The sequence below is a fragment of the Canis lupus genome, chromosome 20 (assembly GCF_003254725.2).
Source record: "Canis lupus dingo isolate Sandy chromosome 20, ASM325472v2, whole genome shotgun sequence".
Taxonomy (NCBI): Eukaryota; Metazoa; Chordata; class Mammalia; order Carnivora; family Canidae; genus Canis; species Canis lupus.
The window spans coordinates 27,584,577-27,591,696 of NC_064262.1; the positions used below are offsets into that span (position 1 = coordinate 27,584,577).

General features: G+C 38.9%; 1 protein-coding gene across 4 annotated transcripts in view; it reads right to left on the reverse strand.

Annotated features, from left to right (window-relative positions):
• Positions 1-7,120, reverse strand: part of ATXN7 (ataxin 7) — a 154,100-nt gene that overhangs the window by 145,599 nt on the left and 1,381 nt on the right. The gene's annotated exons all lie outside the window — the stretch shown is intronic.

The window sequence follows — 7,120 nt, forward strand, 5'->3', positions numbered from 1 at the left end:
TCCTTAACTTTTAGGATCTGCCCCTAACTAGGTAAAAGATCTAGGGCAAGTTACATAACCTCCCTAAGGCTCACTTATCACAACTTTAAAATGGGAGTAATAATAGTACCCACCTCATAGAGCTGTTATCCAAAGAGATAACACAGGGAAGCACTTAACCTTGTTTGCAATCATGGCAAATAAGGGTTAATATACAATAGCCAGAATCACACTGTTCGAAAAGATAGACACCAGAATACCACTGCCTCTCCTCACTGCTGTCAGCAAGCCTTTTGATACGTACTTTGCAGTACCTCTCATCAAAAGGTGGTGCCTACTTTCAACCCTTAAATCCAGACTGGGCTTATGGCTGGCCTTGATCAACAGAATGTGGCAGAGTGACCCTGTGTGACTTCTGAGCCTAGGCCTCAAGAAGCCCTGCAGCTCTCACCTTGAAACACAAAGTCTCCATATGAGGAAATCTAGTCTAGCTGCTGGAAAAAGAGATGGTGTGGTGGTCAGATGAGTTGTCCCAGCTAGATCCCTAGACCAACTAGCTCACTGGAGATTTCAGATGACAATAGCCACATTAATGACCTCAGGCCAAACAAGAGCAATGGAAGAACTGCCCTGCCCTAATTGTGCGCAAATAAAGGGTCATTATTGTAAGCCACAAAGTTTTAGAGAAGGTTCTTCTTATTCTGCAATATGTAACTGATAGTATACTTCATCAATTATCATAGTATTTCTACATATTTAATTCCATGCATTTCTTAAAATTTCCTACAAACCCAAAGCCCCAGTGTTTGCAAGTAAGTATGTCACAGCCAGATGTGGTTATACTTCTCATTCTTCATGGCCAGTTCGATGTTTCTAATTTCATAGAAACATTAAAATGTAGCCCAGAACATGGGGGTTTAGGGTAGAAAGTAAAACAAACTCCTAAACCAAAATAACCTAAGTGAAAATAAAGTTGAAAAATTTCTAAAATTATCACAGGTGCACCACAAGGATGCAGGTGCACACATAGTTGAGCTAACACTGAAGTAACTAAGAGAAAAAAAAGTGAAACACAATTGCTATGTTTCATTCAAATAGTAGAAATCAAAACAGATTCTCCCTTTTAACAGTTTTTACACCTAGTCTTTTCTTCCATATACTTTAAAGATGACTAGAAAAGAGGAAGGAAATGCTTGCTTTAGGTCACCATCCATTCATCAAATATTTACAAAGTACCAACCCCCTGGGCAGCCCAGGTGGCTCAGCGGTTTAACACCACCTTCGGCCCAGGGCGTGATCCTGGAGGCCAGGGATCCAGTCCCACGTTGGGTTCCCTGCATGGAGCCTACTTCTCCTTCTGCCTGTGTCTCTGCCTCTCTCTCTCTGTTTTCTCTCATGAATAAATAAATAAAATCTTTAATAAAAAAAAAGTGCCAACTCCATAAATGCCAATGAGTTGTCAGCCCCTGAATACTTTTTTCGACAGTGTACACAGAGATAACACGCGAAAGGGAGCATGACTGATGATGACTAGGTTAACCTAGACCACACTCTTGATCAAGGTACCTAGTCTCATTAGAGGGTTTAGACTGGTCAGTGTAGCAAACAAGGCTCTGCCCTCATGCAAGCCTCTGGAAGGAGGGAAATATTAGCAGCTAATGTTATTATCACCAATATTATCATTGTCATTATTATTATTATTATTATTATTATTATTATTATTATATACCCTTACCCATCCCATCACTTCTTCCTCCTTAGTTACAGCAAAGCATCTGGAACTCTGTTAAGCACTCACCTCGTTTAATCTTCATGACAACTTAGCAAGGTATTGCCTACATTTTCATTCATTCATTCAGCTGTACACGCAATAAGGCTTGAACTCATGACTCCGAGGTCAAGAGTTGCATGCCTGTTCTACGGACAAGGCCAGTTAGGCACCCCAGTATTGTACACATTCTACAGATGAGGAGACTGAGGCCCTAAATGGATAAAAGTAACAAAGACAGTAAGTAATGGAGCTCAAGCTTTTAAACATTACCCTTTACTCCTCCCATACATGTGAACTCCTTATGATTTTAGAGGAATTTCAATGGGGAAAAATCTTTCACAGCAAGAAATGAGGCACAACATACTATCATGTAAATGTCTGTGTTTCAGTGAGTTTCTTCTGAAAACTATTATTTAGTCGTGTATGGATTTTTTTCCTTTCCTCTTAGAAAAGTCTGGAAAATATTCTTGCTTATTAGCAAAACACCACCTTCGGCGGTATAAAATATATAAAAATGGTATATGGTATATACCATTTGGTATATGGTATAAAATATACTTTTAAGGTATATGAGAAAGCATATTTCACCTCAGATACAACAGACTATGAAGGGAAATAGTCATGATAATTCAATTGGCCATAAATAGGATAGATTTTAATTACTGTATTTATTCTTCAATAGCTTTTTTTTTTTTCAATAGCTTATTTTTTCCTGATTATAAAAGAAGCACATGCTACAGGAAAAGAAAAATTGAAAAATACATTTTTTTAAAAAATCACCCACAACTTTATTACCTACAGATAACAAGTTCCTGTTACTTGGTATATACCCTTTCAGATATTTTCCTTTAGGTTTCTATACACAGTACTTTTGATTAAAAAATCATTTAAAAAATTTTAAAAAAATTAAAAAATCATTTAAAAACTCACACATTGGGACGCCTAGGTGGCTCAGCGGTTGAACGTCCACCTTTGGCTCAGTGCATGATCCCGGGGTCCTGGGATCGAGTCCCACATCAGGCTCCCTGTGAGGAGCCTGCTTCTCCCTCTGCCTATGTCTCTGCCTCTCTCTCTCTGTGTCTCTCATGAATAAATAAATAAAATCTTTAAAAATAAATAAATAGTCACAAATTATATATATTCTCATGCTACCCTCTTTTTTCTAAACATCATTCCATGTCAATGAATGTTGACCTGCATCATTTTTTTTAAAGATTTTTTTTAAGTAATCTCTACTCCCAATTCGAGGTTCGAACTCACAACCCCGAGATCAAAAGTCACATGTTCTACCAACTGAGCCAATCAGGTAATCCCTGCATCATCCTTTCTAAAGACTGCACAGTGTTTCCCTGCATGGGCAGGTCCTGATAGACTTAATCCTTTATTATAGGCACTTGCATTACTTTCTTGTTTCCTATTACTAGAAAATGGGGCAGTGAGCAGTCTGGTACACACATCTATATGCACATTTGACCAATTATTTGCCATTTTATGACTTTGGATGCACATTGCCCAAATTGTCATCTAAGAAATAGGTACCAAACTTAGCTTAAGAAAAAAAAAAAAAGGAAACTATTAATATTTAAGTATAACATGTTTTACTACTGTCTACATAAAGTATTTTAAAAACTGCATCTTATCTCTAAATATCTAAAATACTGATGCGTAACTCTGCTATTATGTGTACATATAGAAGGGGGAATATTCTAAAATACCCAATAACTTCAGCATAATGTAGTTTTGAAGTTAAACTAAAAAAAAAAAAAAACAACTTGCTGCAAATTAGTAAAGAATGTTAAAAGGCAGGAAGGGAGGCAAAAATAAACCAATCAGCTACAGCAATTGCCAGGTCACCAAATCTGCATCCCATACAATGACCAAGGGAGAAGGGTCAGGAGAGAGAGAAAAGGTAAAACTACAAGCAGCAGCCCTCAGAACTTCAGGGATGGCCAGATGAAATCACACACAGACATATACACCTACATGCGCTGTACACATCAATCCTGGAACTAATCTCCAGGGGTTAGAGCACAAGAGGACTCTTTGTGTGTTTAATTTAACAAAACATCATGCAGAAATTGGGGGGGAGGGGGGAGTCCGAATACAGATTTCCTTAAGGTAAGAATGTCTTGTTAGCAGCTTGAGAGCCTAGCATCAGTTACATCCCTTCCAGGATAAGGAAACAACAGGAACTTGAAGCATGAGACAGCTCCAAAAGCATAGATTCCTTTCAAAACCATCACACAGGACAGGGTTCAAATATTAAGCCTTATGGAAAACTGGGCAAGGTGAGAACATTTTTAGCAATAAATAAAATTTCCTGGTGATATAATAATGCATGTGCTAAGAAGGGAAGGCCGCTCACCATAACTAGGAACAACTAACCTGATGGGAGTTTCATCCTATTGGAGGAAGACAGGGGCCTTGGAAAATGCTGCCATACCAAAAGTATGGAATGCTTGAGGTGGCAAATGGCAACACATGTGCGGTGGTGGTGGTGGTGGTGATGGTGATGGTGATGGTGGTGGTGGTGGTGGTGGTAGTGGCGGCGGCGGCTTGGTGATGCCACAGACCCCTAGAACTTAGGAGTCTAACATTTTTTCTAGGCAAAAGGTCAGCCTATGAGTCAAATCCTCCTGCTGGCTGTACACAACACATTAGTGGAAGCTATACCTATAACTTTGGCTGTCTAATTCTGGCATCTTAGAAATGCCTCCACAATTGGGTACCTGCATTGGTTTTCATTTAAATTACAAGTGAAGAGTAAGAGTTAAGAGGAGTCTTACACAGAGACAACTATGCTGTTGGTGGGCTGCTACTGTCTCTTTCTGCCCAGCACCAATGTCTCCAGCTTTACCAAGCGCACCACTATCTTCCTTCAACTTTCCCCCTGGATATCTACAAGGTAAGGACGCTTAATCCTAACTCATTTTTGAAAACCTAATTTTCAAAAAAGTTTCAATTATTGAGAAATAATATATATCATTACAATGTACCATGTTTATACATGTTCATTCTTATGTGTATTAGTGGTTACTGCATCTAGCTTCCAAGGCCTTCATATAGGCCCAATGAGGGGTTCAGATTTTTTTTTTTTACACAGGGAACTTCATTCCTGCCTCTTTATGCTTCTACTGCAGTAGGCTTTATCCACGTGAGGAACTGGAGGGTCAAGTAGGTTAAGCAACTACAGCAATTGAAAAACCCAGATTTGAACTTAAGTCTGCTTTGATGAGAAACCTTTTCCTATCATGCTCTGCTGCTTGGCCAAGGCAAAAATACATTTTCTTAGAATGATTACCTCTCAGTCACATTTGAGATTTGCTGGAGACCAGTAAGAGAGGGGAGCTGAGTGACCCATTTGCTCCAAGAGCTGGTTGTCAAGATCAAATCTCTGCTTATTGACCATCAATCTATCTGTTCTAAATTTTTAAATATAATTTAAAAACAGCCACAATGAACCCAGGACTAGCATGTCAAGCCCTTTATGTGTGTGCATGGTTTATCAACTAATAGGCAATACTTTATTATGGCAACAAAATGGAAGTATTTTTGCACCTCTAAGACCATATGTTTAGACTAAAGACAAGTTTAAACAGCAAGTAATGGGCACAAAGATCTCTATTTTCTTTTTTTTTTTCCTTGTAAGAATTATTCTAACTCCCATTTTATTTAATAAAAACATACAACTGTAACGTTTTGGGGCTCTGGATCTCTTTTTATAACCACAACCACAGACCTTCTCCCTAGAAAGACACACATACACAAAAAGGTTTGGTCACAATTATAGGGAGTTCAGGAACCTTTGAAGCCCATTCATGGACCCCTAGAGGTCCAAAGACCCCAGGACAACCTTTGCTCTAAAAACATACTGCAGGGGCAGCCCTGGTGGCTCCAGGGTTTAGCACCGCCTTAGCACCGCCTTCGGCCCAGGTCCTGATCCTGGGGTCCTGGGACTGAGTCTCACGTCAGGCTCCCTGCATGGAGTCTGCTTCTCCCTCTGCCTGTGTCTCTGTCTCTCTCCCTCTCTCTGTATCTCTCATGAATAAATAAAATCTTAAAAAAAAAAAAAACTTTTAAAAACATACTGCTAAAATGTCTACATCGTTTCACAGGCCCAGGGTAAAGACCTTAGAGCCAGCTCTCTCATCATCCATTTCAGAAGGCTAATGTTAAACAAACACTTAAACTTCCATAACTAAACCACCATACTCTCCAAGAAACCAGCAATCTAATGACTTGAGTAAAATCACCAAATCTAAGGTCATGTAAGTTCAAAGTTCAAATCATTTTTGTTATAGCTTAGAACCTGCTACTTCTTTCTGTCCACAACGGTTTCCCAATAACAGAAACATTAGTATGGCCCAGAGCTTGAGTCCTTCCTGTGTTTTTTTTTTGTTTGTTTATTTTTGGATTTATTTATTTATTTATTTATGAGAGAGAGAGAGGCGCAGAGACACAGGCAAAGGGAGAAGCAGGCTCCACGCAGGGAGCCGGAGCAGGACTCTATCCCAGGTCTCCAGGATCAGGCCCTGCGCGGAAGGCGGCACTAAACTGCTGAGCCACCCAGGCTGCCCGAGTCCTTCCTGTTTTAACATTCATGAATGCTTTAAGATATAATTATATGAAAAACGACTACTTTTAAAATTCACTAAAACATGTCCTTTTATGATAGGAAGAAAAGTCAATTAGGAGAATTCTTAAATGTTCAACATACAGATCTATATCAGTGCAGTTGCAAGTTAAATTATGTGGTTGGAGAACAGATTTTTAAAATCTCACAAAGGCTCATATTTTGAGGTGTTTCAAACTACTTGGATCAAGAGCTTTCAGAGATGTTTATTTTTTAGGTATACCTCAAACTTTAAAGTCTTTCAAATCTCTCTTGGTCTTACTGGTTTACAAAATTTCTAGCACTGTCCACCGTATTTTTAAGTCACAAAATGAACATATACAAGTGTCTGGCCAGGACTCCATCTATGTATATGAGACTGGATGTCTTAGGAACATTTAACAGTTACAAGGGATGGTGATATTCTCCTATGCACAACACTAAAGATTATTTTAAATCGCTAGATACTGTTTCAAAATCATTATATGATAAGATGAAGTTAACAGGTAGCTTACACAGAACACCATTTCACCACTCGACCAATTATCTTTTAAACAGTAACCATCCCCACCAAAACGCAGTTGGGATATATAATCAACTGGCACTCTCCATTTACAGTGTGTAGTACCAAAGATTCAAAGTAAGTCTTAAGAGTATCTTCTCTCCTTCTAAAACCAAGATGAACTGAGCCTGATGCCCATACACATACACACACATACACACACACACACACACACACACACACACACACGAGTTTC